This window comes from Sus scrofa, chromosome 12, assembly GCF_054392235.1.
Source record: "Sus scrofa isolate SSC_HxYL_T2T_F1_AM1 chromosome 12, Sscrofa_HxYL_maternal_Yorkshire_Landrace_v2.0, whole genome shotgun sequence".
NCBI lineage: Eukaryota > Metazoa > Chordata > Mammalia > Artiodactyla > Suidae > Sus > Sus scrofa.
The window spans coordinates 17,399,915-17,423,967 of record NC_139394.1 but is presented as its reverse complement, the minus strand read 5'-3'; the positions used below and the strand labels follow the sequence as shown (position 1 = coordinate 17,423,967).

At 49.3% G+C, this 24,053-nt stretch overlaps 1 pseudogene; it reads right to left on the bottom strand.

The window, feature by feature from the left end:
• Positions 1–11,926: 11,926 nt before the first annotated feature.
• Positions 11,927–20,779, bottom strand: LOC146398077 (uterine plasmin/trypsin inhibitor-like; annotated as a pseudogene).
• Between the last annotated feature and the right edge of the window lie 3,274 nt (positions 20,780–24,053).

Below are 24,053 nucleotides of genomic sequence, written 5' to 3'. Positions count from 1 at the left end.
CCATTTGCACAAGCATGATGTGTCCTCTAAAGAATAAGAGAAAGAGGAACCTCATGGCCAAGTGGTTTAAGAGCGGTCGTTAGCAGAATACGCATTAGCAAAGAGAACCAAGGTGCAAACCTAGGCACGCAGGGTTGCCGCTAATAGGCATGCCCTTTGCGGAAGCACAGTGAGTATTCTCTGAAATGCTATGCATAGATAGCTAACTCAAATGCTAATGATTCTTAAATATCTAAAGTTTAGAGTAAAAGTTTAACCATCCACCAGCTAAGTGACTTTTAAAATAATAAAAGAACTTATAAAATAATAAAAAAAAAAAACCCATTTCCTGCACCTACAACCCCCTGTTCACTTGACGTAATCCTCAAGAGCACAATAAAAGCAGTGTGGTTTCTTGAAGCAGGGCTCTTGTTCCCTGAGACCTTGAGTCCCCTGGTTCCCAACTTTACTGTCTCTGTGTCTTGTTTTATGTTAACTTTTTCCCTTAAGTTCCACAGCACCCGTTCTTCAGCCCCATCCTGCTGAGCTGGTCTTGGCACATATGCAGCAGGTGTGGCCATAAAAAAGAAAAAAAAAAATATATATATATATATAAGTGGTAAAGCCTTGGCAGACATGCGAGGTGCTAGACTAATCTTATCCTTCTTCCTGTTCTGTCTTTGCTGCTTATTTAGCCCTGTGACCTTGGGCCAGATCTAGATCTGGCTCTTGACCACAGAATGGGGAGCACATAATTATCTGGGCGTATTGTCGGGGGGGTGATCCAGAGTTCTGAATGTGAGTGAACCTGGTGCACAGTGGGTACTAAAATAGTTTTCTTCTTTGTCATCCCCATATATCTTTTTCCCATGACCATGCGCCAGTCATGTCTTCTCCAAACAGCTTCCCAAGCTCACAATGCTGATCAGGAGCCTCCTTTAGGACAAAACTCTTCTCCAGGAATGCCTCCATCACAAGCTAAAGGCCCAACAGCTGACATCAGTAACAGAGAAGCCTGAGTCACAGATTAATTTAAGATCCTCCTAGCACCCCTTAATCATATCATGTTTTCCTTTACCTGCAGTTCTGCACCTTAATTAAAGCAATTAGCGAGCAGCAGTGAGTGACAGTCTGGCTTTCTCAGACCTCTGCCAGTTTCACACTTGCCTGAGCTACCTGAGGCCAGGCTGGGTCAGCCCGTCCACACCTGGTGCTCATAACGTGGTCGGGCTCTCACCTAAGTGACTTGGTTACTCTTTATAAGGGAACTGGAAATAGACTCCCACCAGGCAGGGACAAAATGAGGCGAGAGGAGTGCTTTGCTGAAGTAGGAACCATGCAATTTTTTTTAGCAGAGACCTCCTATTTTCACGTCAGTAACTGGGCCACAGTGACCCACAGCAGCCTCCTAGGGCTGGGACATGCTCTCCTCTCCCACATGTCCTTGCCTGCATCCTCTTGCCTGGACTTTGCTCTCTGTTCTGAGGACAGCAGTGAGATATTAATATTACTAATAGTTTGGATTCACTGAGCATTCATTTGTGCCAGTGTGGCACTGAAATGCAGTTCTGAGTGTGGTAGATGGGAGCTCCCGTTCTGGGCTTGGGTCCCAACTCTGCTGTGTGCCCTTGGACAAACTGCTTAACCTCTCTGAGTCTCAGTTTTCTCGTCAATAAAATGGGGGTAGTAATAGCACCAGCTTCTAGGGCTGTTGTGGGGACAAATGTAGGTAATGCTTACAGAGTGCTCAGTGCAGTGACAGGCACATCAGAGGAGTCCAAGAATTTTCAAATATCATACTTCAGTGATGAGATGACTTCACCCAATAATCCTGTGGAATACCCCATTTTACAAATGGAGACTCAGACACAATAAATAACTTGCCCAAGATCACACAGCAAATAAAAGTGCTGAGCCCAGCTCTGTGCGGCTCCAAAATCCTGGCTTACAGCCCTGGGAACCCACTTTGTGTTAGTGAGGAAACAAATGGCTCTTGGTTTTCTGAGATGGTACCCTGTCTGAGAACCCAAGATGGGGGGAAGCACTGGAGCTGTGAAAAGACTGAGTTCACAGCCATAAAAAAGAACAAAAGACAAGGAGATCCTGTTGAATAGCATTGAGAACTTTGTCTAGATACTCATGTTGCAACAGAAGAAAGGGTGGGGGAAAAATGTAATTGTAATGTATACATGTAAGGATAACCTGACCCCCTTGCTGTACAGTGGGAAAATTAAAAAAAAAAAAAAAAAAAAAGAACAAAAGGAGTTCCCATTGTGGCGCAGTGGTTAACGAATCCGACTAGGAACCATGAGGTTGCAAGTTTGATCCCTGGCCTTGCTCAGTGGGTTAAGGATCCAACATTGCTGTGGTGTAGGTCGAAGACACGGCTGGGATCCCGCGTTGCTGTGGCTCTGGCGTAGGCCGGTGGCTACAGCTCCAATTAGACCCCTAGCCTGGGAACCTCCATATGCCTCGGGTGCAACCCTAGAAAAGGCAAAAAGACAAAAGAAAAAAAAAAAAAAAGAATAAAATAATGCCGTTTGCAGCAACATGGATAGAACTAGCGATTCTCCTACTAAGTGAAGCAAGTCAGAAAAAGACAAATACCACATTATATCACTTATATGTGGAATCTAAATGTGGCACAGGTGAACCTATATACAGAAAAGAAACAGACTCACAGACATGGAGAACAGACTTGTGGTTGCCAAAGGGGAGGGCGAGGGGGAGGGAGTGGGCTGGATGGGGAGTTCAGGGTCATTAGATGCAAACTCTTCCATTTAGAATGGATGAGCAATGAGGTGCTGCTGTAGAGCACAGGGAACTCTATCCAACCCCTTGTGGTAGAATATGATAGAAGATAATATGAGAAAAAGAATGTATATATATGTATGACTGGGTCACGTTGCCATACAGCAGAAATTGACAGAGCATTGTAAATCAACTATAATAAATTTTTTTTTTTAATTTTCCAAGGGAAAAAAAAAAAAGACTGAGTTCAGAGCCATATCCCTCAGGCTGACACTTGCTGTGGGTCTTCTCAAGTTCGTGGCGTTACTGAGCCTCCGTCTCCTTCTCTGTAAAGTGAGTGGCGAGCATTACATGTCGCTCTCCACTTTCTCACAGATCCTTCCAGAGTCAGAGCATGTAGGGGGAAATTACCTTTGTTCTCTCAGAAAAGGTAACATATCATTACACATTCTTTCGCCCCTTGATTTTTTCCAATTTACTTGTCTTGAATTTCTTTCCAGATCAGCACATAGGGAATGGCCACCTTTTAAAAAGAGTTTTTTAAACAGTTGCTCATATTCATTACGTGTATGGACAATTTATAATATGCGTGTTCATAATATGTATGGACAATTCATTTAGTTCATCCTCTATTAACCATTTGGATCATTTCCCAACCTTTTTTTTTAAATTATTGTGGTCGCTTTATGATGTTTGTCAATTTCTGCTGTACAGCAAAGTGACCCAGTTATACACACATATACATTTTATTCTCATAATGTCTTCCATCAAGTTCTATCACAAATGATTATAGTTCCCTGTGCTATACAGCAGGACCATGTTGCTTATCCACTCCAAATGCAATGTTTGCGTCTGCTGACCGCAAATTCCCAGTCCCTCCCCCTCCCTCCTCCTCCCCCACCTTTTGTTTTATAAGAAGTTCTTCAATATAATAGCCCTGCAAGTGTGTATATCTAGGCTTAATCTGTGAGATGAACATCTGAGAAGAGAATTTCTAGGTCAGATGGCACATGAATTTTTAATTTTGGTAGGGCCAAACTGCCTTCTTCAGAGATTGTACCAATTTACCCTCTCCCCAGCAATTTATAAAAGTGTGTTCGCAAATATTTTTTATCTTTGCTGATTTGATAGATGAAAAAAAAACGCCATCTCCTCTTAGCCTAATTTGCATTTCTTTCATGAGTGAGGTTGAGTATCTTTTCACGTGTCTGAGAGCTATTTGTTCTTCCTTCTTCGGAACTGTCTGTTTTTACTCTTTACTCGCTAGTTTTACACCTGAATTGTTCCTTTTTCTTATGGATTTGGAGGAATCTTTACACACTAAGAAAACAACTACTTTCATGTTAGGAGATGCCAGCTCGTTGTTTGCATATGGTGATTTTTTTTTCCCTGGAAGAAATTCTTGGCTTTCATGTAGACAAATTTATCAACTTTTTCTTTATGGCTTCTAGATTTTGTATCACATTTTTATAGGTCTTCCTACCTCTGATAGGGATGGAGTTAGGATAGTTACACAGGCAGTTGTAGAAGTCCCAATAAGGCACCATCAATAGGGAGGGAAACTAAGGGAGATTTGGGAGACCACTGTAAGTTAATAATTGCTCAAGAGGACCATCAGAACAATGAGGCAGTCTTGCTCGACCAGTGGAGGCATGACATCTGCCTCAGGTCACTGGGCTCAGCCAAGTGCAGGAGTTTAAGCACAATTCGCTGCTGATTTGAATAAGCACCTTGACAGTTCTAGTTTGACTTTATAGGGTCAAATACTCTCATACTGGATACCAAGGAGGAGATACTACTTGAAGAAAGAGGAAGAGGAGGTCTTTTCCCATGCCCACTCCGCTTGGATTATAAAACTGTAGCCCATCTAATCCCTGGGACAGAACCTCCTTGCCGGCCTGCTTACACCTGTCGCAAGCATCCTATCTTAATAAATCTGTTTCTTGACTATCATTTGTCTCTCACTGATCCTTCTTCAGGGAGGCATAATGAACCTGAACCTCAGTAACTCCAGACACTGGGTGGAATGATTCTAATTTAAAAATTGTGGGTTCAAGTCATAATCTGGGTTCTGGCTGGGTTCAAGACATAAGTGCCGTCAATTTCACCTCCAAATTAATTTTTAAAATCTTTTAATATGATTTTTCTGGATTTTTTTTTTAATGTTTAAGATTTTGATACATCTGACATTTATTTTAGTATAAGATGTGAGACAGGGACCCAACTTTTTTCCTAATTATTCCTTGCTACATAATAAATAATCCATCTCATCCCCAGTGATCTGAAAAACCATCTTCACCACAGGCCAAATTACTGTTGCTATTTCTTTTCATTGCAGGTTTTTTTTGTTCCATTGATCTGTTTGCCTATTTATGTTGTTTTAATCACTATAGCTTTTTATTATTTTAAATATCCCATAGGTCTAAGCTTTTTTTTTTTTTTTTTTTTTTAGGTTTCTGCCTATTCTTGCTTGGTGATTTTTCTATATAAGCTTTATTTTTTAAAAAATTGTATTGGGAGTTCCCATCATGGCTCAGTGGCTAACGAACCTGACTAGTAACTATGAGGTTGCAGGTTTGATCCCTGGCCTCGAGCAGTGGGTTAACAATCCAGCGTTGCTGTGAGCCATGGTGTAGGTCGCAGACGCGGCTCAGATCCTGTGTTGCTGTGGCCGGTGGCGGCAGCTCCCATTCAACCCCTGCTGCTGGCATGGCCCTGAAAAGACAAAAAAAAAAAAAAAAAAAAAAAAAAAAAATTGTATTGGAGTATAGTTGACTTACAATGTTGTATTAGTGTCAGGTGGATAGCAAAATGAGGCAGTCATACATATAAATACATCCAGTCTTTTTACCCATATAGGTTATTACAAACTGCTGGGTAGATTTTCCTGTGCTTACAGTAGGTTCTTGTTAATTATCTCTTTTATTCGGTCGTGTGTATATGTTATTCCCACCCTCCCAGTTCCTCCCTCCCCATGACAGTTTCACCTATGGTAACCAAAAGGCTATGGAGGTTCCCAGGCTAGGGGTCCAATCGGAGCTGTAGCCGCCGCCGGCCTATGCCAGAGCCACAGCAATGCGGGATCCGAGCCGTGTCTGCAACCTACACCAGAGCTCACAGCAACGCCAGATTTTTAACCCACTGAGCAAGGGCAGGGACCGAACCCGCAACCTCATGGTTCCTAGTCGGATTCGTTAACCACTGCGCCACGACGGGAACTCCCAAAAGGCTGGTTTTGAAATTTGTTTCCATTTTATAAATAAGTTCTTTTGTATCATTTTTATTAGATTCCACATATAAGTGATATTATTTGATATTTGTCTTTCTCTAACTTCACTCAACATAATAATCTCTAAGTCCCTCCATGTTGCTGCAAATGGCATTATTTCTTTTTTCTTTATTTTTTTTTAAGGGCTGCACCTGTGGCACATGGACGTTCCCAGGCTAGGGGTGGAATCAGCACCGCAGCTGCTGGCCAATACCATAGCCACAGTGATGTGGGATCCAAGCTGTGTCTATGACCTACCCCACAGCTCGTGACAAGGCTGGATCCTTAACCCAATGAGCGAGGCCTGGGATTGAATCTGTGTCCTCATGGATACTAGTCAGATTCTTTTCTGCTGAATCACAATGGGAACTCCTGCATTACTTCATTTTTAATGGCTGAGTAATATTCCATTGTATATATGTACATGTCTTCTTTATTCAGTCTTCTGTTGATGGATATTTAGGTTGCTTCCATGTCTTAGCTAGTGTATAAATTTCTCCCTTAATCTAGGAGGGCTCTCTGGAGGAAGAGGCCATAAAGAAGGCAGAGGAGGAACAGGAGGAAAAGGAGAGGTGGAAGAGAATCTCAGAGCAAGGGAAAAAAGAAGCCTCTTGGCAGAGAGGGTTAGACACGATCCTTTGGGGGAAGAGGTGGGTGAGAGGAGGCTTCTTGGAGGAGGAGCCAAAATCAAAGCTGCAGAGAGGTTTCCTGGCAGAGATTGGAAAGGTGGGGGTGGGCGAGGAGGTGGAGACTGGCTGGGAGTTCCTTGTCTGGGCAGGTTGGGGGTGGCCTGGGATTGATGAAAGACGCGGTTAGAGAGAGGCCCTTTAGTGAGCCAGCCACCACCCAGGCTGAGCGGAAGAGGGGCAGAAAGGGAATCGAAGCTGGAAACCCCGGTGGCTTCTCCAGGCCAGTTGGCATCCAGGGGGGCAGTCTCACGTTCCTTCTGGTGACAGAGGGTCCCTTCCTTCAGAGGAACCACAACATGGGGTCTTGACTGCTCAGACCGAGGGTGGGCATTTACTCACACAGAAGAATTGGAAGCTGGATTTTGAGAGCCTGTGACAGTGTTGTGTGCCCTGGGCCACACCCGAAGCCCTTGGAGGGAGAGCTGAGGTTTTATTAGAAGTTGTAATTCTCCAGACCAAAGAAGGCGCAGGAGCTCAGTCCTGGGAGTCAGGGAATGACCCACAATGGGGAGACGCAATGGGGAGGCACCAGGGAAAGAAGGGTGGCTGTAGGAGCCTGAGCTTGGGCCCCACTCACGGCCTTGTCAGCTTCTGGGAAAGGGTGGCTAAGGAAGGAAATGAGCTCAGAGGCTTCACCCACCCACAAGCAGAGAAATTCTCACTCTGTAGGACCTCCTTGGGTGAGGGCCGGCTCACTTCCTGGTCATTCTTCATTTGGGGCCCTGGAGGATGGTTCCCCCTTGCCTGTGAATTCAGTGCTTCATTGAAAGGGTGTTTGTGGTCTTTTGCCCAGCCTTCTAGACGCTGTGCCGTGGGAGGAGGGAGCTTCAGGACGGCCAGTGGACTCTGAAATGCCACATCTTTCATCTCTTTTTTAACCTCTTTCCTCCTCTTCTTTCCCCTTTTCTCCTCTGCCTTCCCCCAGCTTTTGGCTGTTTCTCTCCACACTGAGGCCACACTTGTCTATTCCATCTCAGCATCTCAGCTGTTAGCTTTGCATGTCCTAAGGGAATATTCTGGCAGGTTTTCCTCAAAGCTCCCGCTTGACTCTCACCAGCTCCTCTCTTTGGTTTTCTGGTGCCAGCCCCTTATCGTGGCCAGTGGGCTCATCACTGAGGCAGAGTCTGCAGTGGCCCCACCCATATAACTTGGCTCTTTCAGGCCAACTTTTATGGTAGTATCTGCATCTCTGTGTGTGAGGGCTTTTTCTAGACTGCAAAAGACTTTTTCTAGACTGCCTGCCTTCTCAGTGGGCCTGAGAATGTGTCAGGGAATTACATGCCGTCAGCCCCCTTAGGCCTTATCAATGACTGGGGAGTTGAGACGCACATAGACCAGCTCCCTCGCCCATCAGGTGGGCTCACCCTTAGCCTGTGCTCCTCACCACTTCCCTGGGGCTTCCTGCGGGATTAAGTTCATCACCCGCCCTGGCATCTGGATTAACACGCATCCTTTATGAGCTGCTTTCCTCTCCCCGTTGCGTCTTCCCACTCCCACACCAATGTTCCTTGCACCTGCCAAATAAACTCTTTGTACTCACATCTTTGTTTCTGGGTCTGTTTTTGGAAGGCCATGTTCCTCTCCCCTGCTGTCATGACAACCCATTGACCAACCAACAGGCGGCTTGCCAGAGTCGGGCTGCTCTGTCAGCCCAGGCCTTAGGGGGTGCATAACTAGAAGCCAAGCCCCCAGCAGACTCACCAGGGACAGGCAGCAGGCATAAGAAACCCAAGGGGCACCATTTAGGCCTCTCACCCCCTCTCCTATCAGGTCAGTTCTGAATTCCTAGCAGAAAGACTGACCGGCGAGCTCCAGTCAGGTGTTCTGTGTTGCTCCCATTAGCGAAATGCAAGAGCGGGGAGTAAGTGGGGTGCTCGCTGGGGCCCAGGCCTGAGGGTGGCCAGTTCCCAGAGCATAGGGAAGGTGCGGGGAGCCTGCCATGGACTCACACCTTCTCTGAGAAGGTCTTGCTCTTCATTTTTCCAGAGAGCAGGGGTGTCTGTCACTTCATCCAACCCTCACTGAGGCTCTAATTGATGTATCGCAGGCACCAGGTGCCATGGAGACGGCCCTCACACCCCTTGTTAAGATGAGAGTCCACCAACCACAGCAATGCTGGAACCTTGGGAGAGCCCGGCTGTGGTGGGACCCAAGGCTGTAGGCTCGGTATCTCTGTCTCTTCATCCAGCCAGGGGATGCTAGATTGATCTGACTGAAGCAGTCGGCATGGTCACGTGTGTACAGAAAGTGCTAGAAGGTATCTTCATCTGCTCCTCAAGTTCCTACCGTGGAAGGCTTCAGGTTTGTCAAAAATTCCAGAGCTGGATTTCAGTGACTCATCATATAGCGATTCTGTCGGTGGAGTTTTTCCCAGGGAGGGAGGCCTGCCCTTTGACTTTGCTGCAAAGATGCTCACAGAGCTCCCTCAGCTCTGTTCCCTACCCCCACCCCCCTTCCCCCTGGGGACTCCCTCTGGGTGCCTCTAGGCCAAAATAACCTCCTGCTCTTTGGGGGAGCCTGGCCAGAGGCCCTGTTGTTATTTTCACTCCTGTTCTCATAACAGTCCCTGTGGAAGGAAAGAAAAATGTCACCTGGATAAAGACACAGAGCATAAAGAAGGAAAAAAACCAAAGAGTGACATTTGGGAAAGTTTAGACAAGAATGGCCTGGGCAGGGCTGAGCTTGAAAGGAGGAAGAAGGTCAGAGCCTGGGGGAATGGGGACATCAGACACCTGACACGGTGACAGGACATGTCTGGCCCCGGGTTCCTCTTTCATAATGATCAGAGGTTGGTCCCTGAGCACTCCCTGAGCACTTGCTCTATGCTAAGCATTTTCCCTTTCGCTGTTGCACTTGACCCACGTGATGACGACCCCAGGAGGTCGTGACAATTATTCATTCCATGGAAGATGGGGAAACTGAAGTTCGGGGAGGTAAGTCAATTCTTCCAGGGTGCCATATCCAGCCTGGACACGGTCTGACGTCCATTCTACACCAAATCTTACCCACCAAGTCTTGCTGGGCTCTGAGGACCCAGCTGGTTGTGAGGTTCTGCATAACTGAGATGTCTGAGAGAGTAAAAAGCTAGATCTAACTAAGCAGGTGAGACTTGCTTAGCGAGAAAGCCTTGTGCTCCTGGAGAACAGGGTGGCAAACTGGAAAGAAACTAGTTTGGTGGTCAGATATCATTGAGTCCCAACTCTGGCTTTGCCTCTATCTTTTTACCTTGAGCAACTTGCTTCTGTGAGCCTCAGTTTCCTCATCTGTAAATGGACTAATACAACCTACTCTGTGGGGTGTGCTATCTGGCCCAGCTCAGGTGCTCAGTAAGTGGGAAGATTGTCCCTACACTGTGGCTTCCTCAGCAGCTCCTTCTCCGTCGTGCAGGCTTCGGAGCCTCAGGACAGCCCCGGGTGAATTTTTTTGCCAGAGCTCATTGCATGGGAGAGCACTTTCTGATGGGGAGCTAGTTATATACCCCCACAAGCCACCCCTCCCCCTGGCATAGACCTAGCTTGGCTCTAGCTTCTGGAAAAGAGGACAGAGGACACTTAATGGCTCGAGCATCCGAACCACTGGCTGGGGAGGGTGCAGCTGGCCTCAGGGATTACTAGAACCATGGCCTCATTCCTACTGCCTTATCTCTGATCGTCTGGGTGACCCCTCCTGCTCAGACACCTCCTTCCATGCCACAGTCCCAAGGCTACTCCACAGAGGACCAAACTTTTGTCTCCAATTCCAGTTATAAACAAGGAAAGACTCCAACTGGCCAGACTTGGGTTACCCATCACCTTCTCGACCAATCATTGAGACTCAGAGGTAGAAAAGTACCATGAACAGCCAGGCTCAGATCAGGTGATCATACCTAGGCTAATCATGATTGGTGAGATGGCCACTCCACGCAGATCCCCCAACTAGAGTGGGAATGGGCAGTGCTTTGTCCAGAAAAAAAAAGGGGGGGATAAAAGGTTCTGGGCAAATTAATAATAAGTGTCATTTATGGAGTTCCCACTGTGACTCAAAAAAACGAATCTGACTAGTATCCGTGAGGAGGTGGGTTCCATCCCTGGCCTTGCTCAGTGGGTTAAGGATCTGGAGTTGCCGTGAGCTGTGGTGTAGGTCGCAGATGCGGCTCAGATCCCGTGTTGCTGTGACTATGGTGTAGGCCAGCGGCTACAGCTCTGATTCAACCCCTAACCTGGAACTTCCATGTGCTGAGGGTGCGGCCCGAAAAAGACAAAAAAAAAAAAAAAAAGGACTTCATTTCTTTCTTTCTTCTTTTTTTTTTTTTTAGGGCCCCACCTGTGGCATATAGAAATTCCTGGGCTAGGGGTTGAATTGGAGCTGCAGCTGCTGGCCTACCACATAGCCATAGCAACATGGGAACCGAGCCATCTCTGAGACCTGCACTGAAGCTGGCAGCAATGCTGGATCCTTAAACTAATAAGCAAGGCCAGGTATTGAACCTGCATCCTCATGGACACTATGTCAGATTCTTAACCTGCTGAGTCACAGCGGGAACTCTGAGACTCTATTTCTTTTTACTGCTAAGTGTGGCTATCCCATTGTGGGGATGTGCCAACTGGCTTATCCATTTACCAGTTGAAAGGCATTTGGGGGTTTCCATTTTTTAATGATTATGGATAACGTCTCTATAACATTCAAGCGTAGGCTTTTGTATGTATATAGTTTTCACACCTCTTGGTAAATAACCAAGAATTGGATCACTGGGTTGTATGGAGTGTGTGTGTGTTTAACTTCGTAAGAAAACCATTGTTTCCACAAGCAGCTGTACCATTTTACACTCCCCAGTAGCAATGCATGTGAGCTCCAGTTGCATCATTTAGCAAGGCCTGGGTATTGTCATGTTGTTATTATTATTGTTGTTGTTTGTTGTCATTATTTATTTTTGATTAGAAAATGAATTTATTAAATATAAGGCCAGAGGTTGAAGCCACCAACAGAGAAATATGCAACATCAGTGTGGGGAAAGGGGCTTCTTTAGGGAAAAGGCCTCTGTCACCACTGCCACTCAGAATGGGATGTGAGAAATGCCACCGTGTTCACCTCCAAGGAGTGTAGTGCTGGTGGGTGTGGGGTGAGGGTGAGGATGCAATAAGGACAGAGGCAGGGTTCTGTTGAGGAAGGTAGGTTTGAGAAGTGGGCAGAGGAGGAAGCTCAACCCTCTCTGAAGGCAGCCACAGCCCAACCCTGTGGGGCCTCGTAGGACTTCAGCATCTCAGGAAGCACAGTTGCCCTGCTTTCCCTGGGCCCTCGAAGCCACCACAGCCACCACAGGTACGGGTGCATTCCTCCTTATTTAGGAAGTTGTTCTGTTTGCCTCTGCACCTGCTGGAAGCAAAGGTCTCGCAGAGCCTGGAGCTGGTGTTGTAGAAGTCCTGATGAACAGGGCCCTGCAGGGACCCAGGTAGGGAGGCTCCAGGCTGAAGGCAGGTGGTGTGGCTTGGACCTCTCTTCGCCCCCCTGAGTGCTGGCCACCAGGGTGTCCAGGAGGAGGAGAAGGTGTGGTTGTTATTTTAGCCATTCTTTTTGCTGTGAGTCTCAGAATTTTACAGCCTTCTTTCTGTCTCTGCTGTCCCCCTCCCCCACCCCCATGGGTACCAGTGAGGAGAGGACATGGTCACAGTCCAGAGAAACAGAAAGACTGGCTCTCAGAGTTCCCCTGCACACGAGAAAGTTCAGGACTGATGTTTTAGGAAGGGGTGACTGTCGGCAAGTTTGTCAAGGAGAATCAGGACAAGGGCAAAGGCAGGAGGGGCACTAGGGCACAGGGCTGGCAGTGAAGGGCCTGGGGGAAGCCGGCCAGCGTGGCAGGACCTGGAAGACCTAGGCTGTCCACTCAGGGCTGGCTGATAAACAGAAAGGGACTCCTGGGACCTAGGAGGAGGCCCCATGGTCTCAGCACCCTCCAGCTGTCCTCCTGACCTTCCAGCCATTTCCGAGAGAATCTCAATCTCCTGGGATTCCCCACAGGCTTGAGAGGGAGGGGGAGGGAGCCTGGGAACCAAAAGCCTGGCTTGAGGCCCAGGTGTGTGACACCTGAATCTTGGGGAGGGTGGCTGAGGGGCCAGGCCCCTGGAGCTTCCCAGGACAGCTGGGGACAGGGCGGGGCCGCTCAAGTTTCATCCCTCCTTGGTGTGTGACCTGCGCTCTGACTGGGCAGCAGAATGATGCCAGGCCCTGGCCCCTGCGAGGTGATAACTTTCATGGAGAAACTGCCGTCCTTTCTCCACTCCACAGGGACTACTCTGGACCAGACTTTGGGTCCTGCGGCCTAGAAGTAAAGGGATCAGGTTTAAGTCAGGCCCCAGGACAGGAGCCTAGAAACTCAGCTCTGGAGGGGATCTGGTGGTGCAGATATGTGCCTCTGTGCCATGTGTGTCTGCAGCATGGGGAGGTGTCATGGGGGCACTGACACCTGGCTATTACTGTCTGGGTAGCCTCCAAACAGTTGCTTTCAGCTTATTAGCTGTGTGACTTTAAACAAGTAACTTAGCTTCTTTGGGCCTTGGTTTCCCTGATTTTTGACTCAAAGGACTGGACTTAAGTGATTTCCAGATTTCATGGAATACCAGCATCCTCTGGGATTTTAAAAATAAACTATAGATTCCTGGGCCCCACCATAGACGTACTGAGTCAGCATCTTAGGCATTTAACAGGTTCCTCAGATGGGTTTTTTGTGCGTCCACTGGGGCACTTACATCTCCAGAACCACGACCCAGTAATTCAGAGGCTGGGGCAGCCTGTGGCAGAAGTTAGGGGGGCCGGTCCCGAAAGGAGGGAGGGGCCAGGGAAGGGGAGCCAATCAGTGACGAGTAAGGGGGAGGAGCCAGAGGGAGAGCCAATCAGGAGATGCAGGTGCTGCAGACCGGGGACCCATCGTTTGAAGGAGAAGGAAAGTTTAGTCTGGATCAGGAGAGAGCTGGGCTGGCAGCCCAAGAAGAGAAGCCAGAGTACTTTGGCTATTACTGTCTGGGTGTGGCTCCTACCATCATGACTAGGTCACCTTTGGGGTTCAGGAGGAGACAGGGTGTGGGCAAAGGAAGAGAGAGAAAGGGGGCACCTCCTATGTCTGCTTGGGGACTCAGAGCAAGTCTAAGAGCAGCTGCCTCAGCCTGGAAGGACACCATAATTCCTGCAAAACCTGAATAGTTCCTGGGGAATAAATGGCTACTTGGACCCTGCCCAGTCTGCCTCCACTGTACCCGACTCAGCTTGAAGGATCCCAGAGCCTCAGCTTGCTGCTTCCTGGCCTTGGGACTGTGGAAAAGCCCCTCAAGCTTTGTGACTCTGTTGCCTCATCTGTAAAATGCCCTACCCCTCAGGGCATGGTGGGCTTCGTCTACCGTGAGGGAGGCAGCATGGGGGTGGCCGCTAACGAAACCCCAGGAATGAAGGGACTGACCTTGCTCCTCTGCCCCATAGTTGGAGTGACTGTGCTTAAGATAAAACCACACAGGCCACCTCCCCATAAACTGTTATGCAGTCACAGATGCTCTCCTCTTTGACCTGCCCTTCCAGGGGCAATGGTCACTATGTGAATTTGGTGTGATCCTTCCAGACTTAAAAATTTTTTTCACATATACGCATGGGCCCATGGAAAATATGTAGTATTGTGTGTGTGTGTGTGTGTGTGTGTGCGTGTGTGTGTGTGTCATATGCCTCATTTTACATAAAGGGTGTCAGAGTGACAAATCATTCAGCAAAATGTTTCTTTTTTAATTCAAGATTTTATGTCTGAGATCTAATTAGGTCATCTCTATCTGATGGGTAGCCTTCCACCGCGTGTCTCTCCCATTTGTTGTCTGTTTGGGGTGATCTCAGTTCCGTTTTAGCTTCCTTGTGCCTTTTCTTGTCCTGGGGTGGCCAGATAGGCTGCCTTCAGCCGCAAGGCTAGTACAGTCGGTCAATAAGAAGCTGGAGGCTGTCAAGGAAGTCTGAGGTGGGTGGTCACCTCTGAGCCTGGAGGGAGCGTCCTCTGTGCCTGGCCCTGCTGGTTCATGCTTAGCCAGCTGGAAGGAAAGCCAGAATGGGGGGTGCGGGTGGAGAGTGCCAGCCAAGGCTGCCAGAGAAGACTTTGGGTGGCCATCTTCCCAGTGTAACAGCACTGCTCCTACTCCTTCAGATGAAGGCCCAGGACCTTTGTCCAAAATGGGGACAGGGTACATACTTGGCAAGGTGCAGTGCAAAATAAAAATGTAGGGCAATTTTTAAAAGTATGTGAAGGCTGCGCTGAGCCCAAGTCAGTTTTCTTTTAAGTGTGGGGCCGTGTGTGACCCTATGAAGCTAGCTCTGCCTGAAACTGTCCCCCTGGGGCATACGGTTATGTTATTGAGGAGAGTGTGGCAACTCTGCCAAGGGAAACTGCTGTCATTTCTTAAGTGCTCGGGGACTTTGAGCACCATCACACTGAACCATGGAGGTCACTGCTCCCAACGGGTTGGGAAGCTCAGGTTTGTCTGAATAAATAGGTGCCCTCACAAAAAAAAGAGCCTGGGGGACCTGAGAGGATGCAGAGCCTGCAGGTGAGCCGGGAGGCCTGGGCACAGATGCACTCTGTCCCTGCCACCCTGAGTGACTGTGGGCTTGCTGCTCAGCTTCTCTATCTGTGATAGGGTATCTACTAGTCAGGACTGCCTTGAGGATTAATCTTAAAACCCTGTGGAGAGCCCTAGAACATTGTCTGGCACGTGGTGAGTGCTTAGTTGATGCTAGATTCTCTTTCCTAGACATCAGAATTGGGGGTGGGGGAGTTCCCGTCGTGGCGCAGTGGTTAACGAATCCGACTAGGAACCATGAGGTTGCGGGTTCGGTCCCTGCCCTTGCTCCCGTGGGTTAACGATCCCGCGTTGCCGTGAGCTGTGGTGTAGGTTGCAGACGCGGCTCGGATCCCGCGTTGCTGTGGCTCTGGCGTAGGCCGGTGGCTACAGCTCCGATTCAACCCCTAGCCTGGGAACCTCCATATGCCGAGGGAGCGGCCCAAGAAATAGCAACAACAACAACAACAACAACAAAAGACGAAAAGACAAAAGACAGAATTGGGGGTGGGGCAGGCAAAGATGGAGGGAACCCTGATCCCAGCCCCAGCTCTAACCCTGTCCACCAAAGGCAGGCCACCCTCGCTTCAGAGGCTCACTTCTAAAATCCAAGGGGTGAGAGTCTATGTGTGTGGGGGTGGGGGGGTGTGACTTGTCCCTTCCAGCTTTGTCATTCTGTTTCCAAGGGAGCCTACCCTTCCATCTCATTGGCTTATTCAATTATTTTTCTCCAAGATTTAAGTTCTTCCTCTTATCTGACTGCAAATCTTTCTGCTTTAGGTAAAGTCTCTTTCTCCTTTGTTCTGCCCTTCCCATGAAAACAACTGGCCAGTGACCCATTTTATAGACTAAGACGCTTAGGCACGTGAGCTATCTGCTCTCCAGATGGAATAATCCTGCTCTCCACCTTTGATTTCTCCTTTCATTTGTCCTTCATTGTAGCCCCTCCCCCAGGAGTCTCACCCTCCTCGTCTTCCATTTAGAGACCCACACAGGTCACTCCTGTGAGCCAGGCACTGAGTTGCAGCCTTCCCTGCCTCTCCCTGTTCAACCCCTCACCTGTAAGGAAGCAGATATGGTTATGGTGTTTACAGCTGGAGAAGCAGGCTCCTGGAGCAGGGACAGAGGGGGTCCTTTGTGGGTGACTTAAAAGACGCCCTGATGCTGTGAGGGCAAGTCCCCAGCCTGTGGGGGCCAGCCTTCCCCGGAGAAAGTCTTCCCTTCAGCACTCCTGAAGGAAGCTGTCCCTGCTAAATCCGCCCCTTGAGCAGGTGCAGCTCTGAGCACGCTGGCTGCTGTGCCAGCCGCCGCCTCACTGCCACTCAGGAAGCCCACGAGAGTGCAGTCAAGTGCGAGTGACCTTGATGGCGGCAAGCCTCAAATCCGAGTTCCTCCTGGCAGACCGGGTCAGGGCCCCTATCAGCTCCAGCACTCTTACAATGCAGTCTGAATATTGTTCATAGGACTTATTTAATGAACATCTCAGCCTAAAATGCAGCTCTTGGGACGGGGTAAGTGGCATGGCCTGTTCACGGACGCATGCCCAGAACCCAGCATGCTGCCTGGTAGGTGGAGGGGCTCAGTAAGTCGTCCTTGGGTGAGCAGACGATCCACTGTAATTGCTTTAAAGTAAACCTCTAGCAAATGTTGGCTTTTTCCTCTTATTAACAATTTCCTAGAGGCCCAGGTCTGACAGGATCACTATGACCTTGTACCGATTTAGAAAACTTTGTTTATGTCTCACGTTGTGAGGATTCTCTCATTCATCTAGTCGATCTATATTGAGAACCTACTATGCGCCAAGACCCTGAGGGCAGAGCAGGAAGCTAGCCAATGTCCCTGCCCACAGGAGGCTGCGTCCTAGTGGGGAGAGCGTTAAAAAGCAAACACCACCCACAGCTGCACAATGGGGTGGGGCAATGCCCTATGCTATGGAGAAAAATAAAGCAGGGAGAGAGACGGGGGGATGGGGTGCTATTTTAGACTGAAGGGTCCATGGAGGCCTGCAGAAGAGCTGGTATTTGAATAGAAGCTGCTGCTGAGAGTGAATCAGGAGATCTGGAGCATCCCAGGTGGTGAGCAGAATTCAGAAAGATTTCCTTGAAGTCTCAGGCTCCTGGACGAGCCAGTGGAGATGCACTCTGCTTGCCATCAAAGTGAATTAAAACTTCATCTGAAATGAAAAGCATTGCCTCAAAGGAAAAAAAAAAAAAAAAACCCAACTCATCTGGCTCAGAGCCTGTGCCAGAGTTATTTGGGCAACAGTGGCCTCTTTCAAAGAAATGAGTTCACCAAAAACAGAGGGAAGTGAAGCATCCTGCTGAGGACTTCGGCTTTAGAGTTTTAGGCTGCTTAGGTGTTGAAACCCCAGTTCCAACAAGATTAAGATTCACATCTTAATCACTCTGTGCCTCAGTTTCTTCATCTGCAAATGGGGATAGCAAACGTGCCTCTCCTTTAGGGTTGCTCTAGGGGTTCAGAGAACTAACCTGTGTAAAGCGCTTAGCCCAGGGCCCGGCACGGAGGAAGAATCCCTAGACGTTGGCCTTTACCACCCTTGTCATTCTCTTGGCTCCCAGTGGGGCTCTTTGCTTCTCATTCCCTCATTGCACAATTCTCCCACCTGCTAGTTGCCAGGCACTAGGTGCTAGGGTACCCAGAGGAGAGACACCTGAGCTGCCCAAAAGGGGGACAGAGGGAACACCAATCCAAACAGAGCCCTGGGCATCAGGCTGCCTTTCCAACCTGAATGAACTTGGCCGAATTGCTTTATCTCATTGGGCCTCAGCTCTCCCAGCTGTTGATGGAGGCATCTGCTTGGCAATCACTAAGTGGTCGGTGGGGGGCCTGCCACCTCCAAGGACCCACCCACATGGGCCAAGGCCCTTCATGGGTCACAGTGGCCTGCACAGAGGGGTAGAGGGTCGCAGCACACCTTCACAGGATGAGGGTGTGTGTAGCATGCTCAGAAGTAGTGAGGGTGTCAGGGATGGCGAGGGCGGGGATTTTGAAGGAGGAAACCACGTGGGGAGGTGCCCAGAGGGGTCAGACTGAGGTGGAGGCAGAGGAGGAGGACCTGGAGTGAAAGAAGGGACTTCTCTCATTTCCCCCCAAGTCCTGTCTTCACTTCGGGTTCTGGGAGTAATTATTTTGGGCTCCGACACTTTTGGCATGCCCTCCCCCCCTTTTAGCGTCCCTCCCCCCCAGGGCCTTGTACCCTGGTACTGGCCGCTTCTAATTCCTCCTCCTTCCTCTCGTAGGAGAACCTACCTGTCTTCACAACCAGTGGCTGAATGAGCAGGATGCGTCAGATCACCTCACTGGCTTGCCCCTCGCTGCCACACAGCCTGGTCCTGGTCCTCCTGGTACGCATTGCTCTGCTCAGGTGCAGCTGACCCAGGCGGGACCAAGGACTCAGCGTGTTTTTTTTGCAAAGACCAGCACATTAATTTTTACTGCAATGAAGAGACAGCCACAAAAGAGACTAATGAAAGAATACAGTCATCAAATACAATAACATTTTAAAAAGAAAACAATATGGTAATATATACTAAAAAAAAAAAAACAACTTACCCATCCTGTGTATCTTACCCTCGGGGCTATGAGAACCAGGCTCTAGTGTTAATTTGGATTCGTGACTCAGCAGAAACGAATCTGACTAGCATCCAAGAGGATGCAGTTTCCATCCCGGGCCTCACTCAGCCAGTTAAGGATCCCGCGCTGCGTGAGCTATGGAGTAGGCCAGCAGCTATAGTTCCAATTCGACCCCTAGCCTGGGAATCTCCCCATGCCTCGGATGTGGTCCAAAAAAAAAAAAAGGACAAAAATAAATACATAAATAAATAAATAGTGTTAATTCATTTATTCAGAAATCTTTTTTTTTTTTTTTTTTTTTTTTTTTTTTTTTTTTTTTTTGTCTTTTTAGGGCCACACCTGTGGCACATGGAAGTTCCCAGGCTAGGGCTCAAATTGGAGCTGTAGCCGCCGGCCTACCCCAGAGCCACAGCAACGCGGGATCCGAGCTGTGTCTGCGACCTACACCACAGCTCAAGGCAACACTGGATCCTTAACCTACTGAGCAGGGCCAGGGATCAAACATGTGTTCTCATGGATGCTAGTCAGATTCATTTCCGCCGAGCTTCAACGGGAACTCCATGTTCAGAAATCTTTTAATGAGTTCTGTGCCAGAAAGTCTTTGGGCACTGATGATACAGCAGCGAACAAAACAAACAAAAACTTCTGCCCTCGGGGAGCTTACATCCTAGAAAGTTCAGTGACAATAATGATGCAGTGCAGCATCTTGTTAAATTGCAGCGTCTCTTTCAATAGCTCTGGGGCGGGGCCTGAGAGTGGTCCAGTGTTGCTGGACCACAGTTCGAGAGGCAAGGGTTATTGGGTTATTTATTGCAAGGGGATTAAAGTCTGGAAGAGAACTCCCTGAGATGGAATGACTTGTGCAAAGGAATGGCTGTCTAATAGTGGAGGCCTGGTTTGTTATGAGCGCTGGTAGCGGGGTACTTGAGGGCCATAGGGCTATTCGACTGGCCTTAAGGGTAGCTACTTTGTTGAAGGCCTGCTCAGCTCTCCAGCTCTGGCTCTTTAGGTCCCTACTGCTCTTATTCAGCCAGGCTGTGAGTGAGAACATCTGGAAGGGATTCCCTGGAACTGGAGGGAATTTCCAGGCAAATGAGGCTCTGTCAGCCCAGCTGAGAACGCCCACCGCTGCCATCTGCTCCAGACGTCATGGCAGCGTCCATGTGAGAAGAACCCAGCAGTTTCCAGCTCCTCTGAGGGAACATCCGTGTCCTGCCCTGGGCACACCAATGGACTGTGGACTGTCCCCACTATTGCTCGGGGCCTGCTGGGAGCCTGGGTTCCTGAGTGCACGAAGCAGGGCCCAGTCCTTTCTCCCTTTCTCTGCCAGGAGGTAAGGTGCCTTGGAATTCCAGAGATGCTCTGAGGGTCTTTCTAAGAATAGTGATGGAGGGAGAGGCTGCCCTGGTTGTCAGAAGCAGTGCCATCAGCCCAGACTTTTCTCGTCCTCATAAGGCAACATTTGTCTGATACCCTCTCTGCTCTGCTTTATGCGACATCTTGGTAATATCCAATTCTGTGTGCAGATGGCCCTGTGTACTGGGAGCTTTACAGCATGACCTCGCTTGATCTGCTGGAAACTCTGTGAAACTCCTCTTATTCTCACCCTTCTACCGAGAGGGACCTGGCAGCTCAGAGAGATCAGGTTACCCACAGGAAGAGGCAGAGCCAAGATTTGAACCCAGAGTCATCCAATATCAAAGTCCAGTGTCAGCCCCTTGGCCATATCGCCTCCCTACATATTCTTCTAAGAGCCGGCGCTGGCCAAGAGGGACAGCAGGGCTGGGCAGGAACTCATTCAGCAGAAAGTCTTGCCTCTCCCTCTCCTCCAGCCGCAAGGGAAACTCCTTGCCCAGATGGTGGGCGGCTGTACCTTCCATATTTGTCACACGTGTGAGACCAGGCACCACATGTTAATGAGAGTGACAAATACGTGTCATCAAGCCTGGGAGTTACTCAGCACCAGTGATGGGTCTCCAATTGTGACATACTCATTAATAGCAAATACCAGAGCAGAACGCCTAATCCAAACCAGGAGGCTCAGGTGTGCGTTTGGGAACTCCTGGGGGACTCCAGGGAAGCTTGCTTAGTCACCAGTAGCAGAGGTCCGGAGCCAAGGCTTGGGGTCTGCTCATGTGGAGGAGGGCTGAGCCTGCTCCATCGGGGGGTGGGGGGGGTACCTTCTGATGCTAAAGCTGGGTGTTTCCCCTTCTGTTATTCTGTTATTTTGCCCTCCCACCTCCACTGCCTCCCACTCCTTCCTTCCAGCCTGGGTGCCCCTGGCCCAAGAGCCTCGTGCTGATCTGGCAAGTGGATTAACAAGTCTTGATGTGTAGAACTTGTGCCAATCACAGTGACACAGAGTCGCCCGCCCCTCCCAGCTGGATGGGACCGCAGGACTGAACAGGCAACACAGTCACTCTGCCTTCACCTGCTCTGCTGCCCTCTTTGTCTGCTGTGCCCTCAGCTTTAAACCTGAGCCGGGCAAGTGTGATCAGGGAGAGAGGGCTCCTGGACCACGATTGGCCAGGAGATTAAGGGCCCCTGAGGAAGGGCCTTTGTTTCTGTGTTTTGGTTTCACAGCTTGGGGAGATTGGAGATAGGGCGCCTTCCCCTGAGTCACCAGACCAGGCTGTGAATGTTCTATAAAAGCCAGTCCTTGCTCTTGCCTATAAAGGGGAGGACAAACATTGTCATTTTGTGGGGCTGGACCGTCTCCCCTGTGAGGGAGGAAAAAGAAGACAGGCCTTGACTCCCATCCCAGGATGCAGCAGCAGCTCAACTAAGCTGATTGGGTGGGGAGCAGTGTCTCAGGATATTTGGACACAGATCCTTGACTGGCTGTGTGTTTCCAGGCCAATAAGGCACCTCTCTGGGCCTCAGATCCCAGTGGGAGGAAAGAGAGAGTGATTTGGGGAGATGAGGGTATAGAGTATTGGTGAGAGAAGTGAGTGGGGAAGTGGCTGCAGGTTGGAGGGAAGGAGAAATGGGGACAGAGAAGTAGGTGGTAGGAGAGAGATGGGACAGGCTCGAGTGTGCTGTTCGCAGAGGCTGAAGGACCCCCTTCCATTGACTGACGCCACTTTTTCCTTCTCCTTCCTCATAGCCTGGGTGCTGCTGTTCAGGGAACCTGAGTTGACAGAGAGATTAATAAGTCTTGATGTGTAGAACTTGTCCCAACCACTGCAAAATAGACCCCATAGGCCCCCGAAGGCTTGCCTATACCTCTGTCCCTCCAGCCTTCCTACCCACAATGGGGGCTGCTCAGGCTCCACCTGCAGCGTCATCCCCTCCCCAGGTTCTGTTTCTGATCCTGTTCCCAGACGGAGGATTTAAGGGGTCCTTAGATTCAAAATCAAGCCACCTGTTATTTTTGTGCTTCCACTGCTGAAGTCCAGCCTTCATCTGGGGCCCAGTTCCAGCCATGGTTTGGATGTCAGCATTACAGCCTTTAGACTAACAAGTACCTTCTGCCCTGAGTCCCACCTCCCTCTTTCACAAAAGGATCATAATAATGGTGCCTCCCTCCTAGGGCTCTTTGAAAATCAAATGAGAAAACTAGAGCTCCCAGCAAAATGCCCAGACAGGGTAGAGGCTATTAGATCACCTCTCCCTAGTGAGGGAGCTCCTGATCAGCTCCCTCAGGTTCTGCAGCTAAGTAGGTTTGTTCACAAAGGCCTTGGCCAGGCAGCCCACAGCTAAGCTTAGAGATTCCCTGCCACCCTCATCTTCCATAACGGTGAGGAGGTACCGGGGAGCCGTCACAGACTGAGTGCTTTCAGAGGGCAAGACCCTTGCCCTGCAAAAGTTGTAATCATCAACGCTGCAAGGAGGGTTTTATGATCCCTGTTTTAGAAATGAGGAAACAGAAGTTCTAGCTTCTTAGATACCCTGCTCAGGTCCCAGAGCTAGTGAGTGGTAGAGCCTGGATTCCAATCCAGCTCCCATTCCCAAGCTAGCTGGGGTCTCTCTGCCGCCCCCACTCTGTGAGACAGTGTCACTCAAGCGATAGGTGGCTGAAGGCTGATGGGACCAGGTAAGGAGCATCAGTGCTAGAAGCAAAGTACCCCAAATGTCAAGACCAGGGCTACGAGGCATGCTTAGGTGAACTCAGACCAAGAGCAGGGCAAACAGCCCTTGGGACCCAAGATTGGATCCTCGGAGTTCCTGTTGTGGTTCAGCAGGTTAAGGACCCAGCATTGTCTTATGCAGATGCCGGTTCTATCCCTGGCATCTACTACGTTAAGGATCCTGTGTTGCTGCATAGTTTGCAGATGAGGCTCAGATCCTGTGTTGCTGTGACACTTAGATCCTGTGTTGCTGTGACATAGGCTGGCAGCTGCAGCTCTGATTCGACCCCTAGCCCAGGAACCTCCATATGTCACAGGTGCAGCCGTAACACAAACAAACAAAGGAAGGAAGAAAGAAAAAGAAAAAAGGAAAAAAAAAGATTGGATTCTGGATCCTGGACTGGGTTGGAAGACAGATAGACAGAAACCCAAACAAAACAGTACCCCAGGACACAGCCCTGGCTGTGGGAGCAACGAAACATGGAGAGGCCTGGGCCATGGTGGCCAGTGGGTGCTTGGGGCGGGGGGTGGCTTATGCAGTTCTTTCATGACAACATATTTTTCCAATCTGACAGTGGCCAATAGGAAAAACTATTTAGAACTTGTCTCAGAGTTCTTGTTATGGTGCAGTGGTTAATGAATCTGACTAGAAACCATGAGGTTGCAGGTTCGATCCCTGGCTTTACTCAGTGGGTTAAAGTTCCGGCGCTGCTGTGAGCTGTGGCATAGGTCGCAGACGCGGCTCAGATCCCACGTCGCTGTGGCTGTGGCGTATGCCAGCGGCTCCAGCTCTGATTAGACCCCTAGCCTGGGAACCTCCATATGCCTCGGGAGCAGCCCTAGAAATGGCAAAAAGACAAAAAAAACAAAAAAACAAAAAAACAAAAAAAAAAAAAACTTGTCCCAATCACTGTGGGACAAAAACCCAAAGTACAGGCATGACCGAGCAAGGTTTCAAGGAGCCCTCAGTCTCATCACATTTCCAAGCCAAGCTGTTTCTCCCAGAATCCCAACCAAAGGGCCAGGCCCTTGGGCAACAAATGTGCAGACTGGCCTAAGGTCAAAGACACTATTCCAGGTATGAATTTGATGGCTAACCAGGTGACACTTGAAGAGGCTCAGAAATCCAGGCGAGAAAACGTCC